This window comes from Pithys albifrons, chromosome 1, assembly GCF_047495875.1.
Source record: "Pithys albifrons albifrons isolate INPA30051 chromosome 1, PitAlb_v1, whole genome shotgun sequence".
NCBI lineage: Eukaryota > Metazoa > Chordata > Aves > Passeriformes > Thamnophilidae > Pithys > Pithys albifrons.
Window position 1 is genome coordinate 58814946 of NC_092458.1, and position 1165 is coordinate 58816110.

Consider the following 1165-nt stretch of genomic DNA (forward strand, 5'->3'; position numbering starts at 1 on the left):
GTCTTGTGTTTTCTTCTGCTATTACTGGGGAGTTTTTTTAGAGGAGGGAACTACAGTTAAAATTAATGCTTTTTACTTGACGTGCTGTTTGGAAAGATAGATAGGTGATGGCTGAGAAATTAAATATGAACAGAGAAGCATGGCTTTTTATTCCTTTTACATTGAAAGGTGATATTGTGCTGCTTGCTTGGGTTCTGGATTGGTATTTCTACAATGCATATGATCAGAGTGGAGAACCAAAGCTGCCTTAGCATGTTCTTAATATCTAAAATCGTTGTTGTATTTGTCAAATAATGGGCATCATCCAGAGTGTGTCATGAGTCAGGCTGACCCAGCTGAGAGCCAGGAGTGTGCACTACATGCAGGATGTGTCTGTTCCCTTTGTTCACCTCCAGGAGATTCCTGCCAGCCCGTGCCACTGAGCTCTGCCAGTTAATCTGGAGCTTGCTCTAATACCACTAATACCATTCTGCATTGTGCCATTTACACTCAAAACATCTATTCTTAAAGCAAGACTGGTTTTGGGTTTGTTTGGGGTTTTTTTAATATGATTCAGATCTTTGTAACAGCAACTTTTATAGGGGACAGTGCAGAATAAGATGCATCCCTGTACCTTCTATTTGAAGGAGGTTGCAAGAAAAAATACTGGACACAAAAAATGGAAGTAACACTGAAAAACAAGGCTGGAAAATCTCCCACCAAAGTCACTTGTGAGTGTCCATGATAGGGGAACTGATTTGTCTTTTGACCTAACTTCAAGCAGTGATTTATCAGGAAAGGTAGGAATGTTGAATAGAATATTTGAGGGAAAAAAGTAGTTCAAACCAGTTTTTAAATAGTATGTACCATAGGTGTCCAAATAATTTGTCTTAATTCAGTTAAGAGGCTTTATACTAATCTTATTTTTCATCTTTTAAAAGATCTTTTCTTAATGTAGTGGGAGGATGCTTTACTGGTTTTGGAGCTATTAAACGGTCATAAACATGCTATCATCCAACTTCCTGCTATTGTGAATGTTTGGATTGAGATAAAATAATTTGTTTTAAAGGAAGCTTGCTAAATACACAATACTTTTTTCCTTCATCTGCATGTGGCTAATTTACAGTGTAGTTTCAGTGTAAGTGCATTGTATGTAAAATGAAAAGTGTAACTGCTGTTTTCCAAA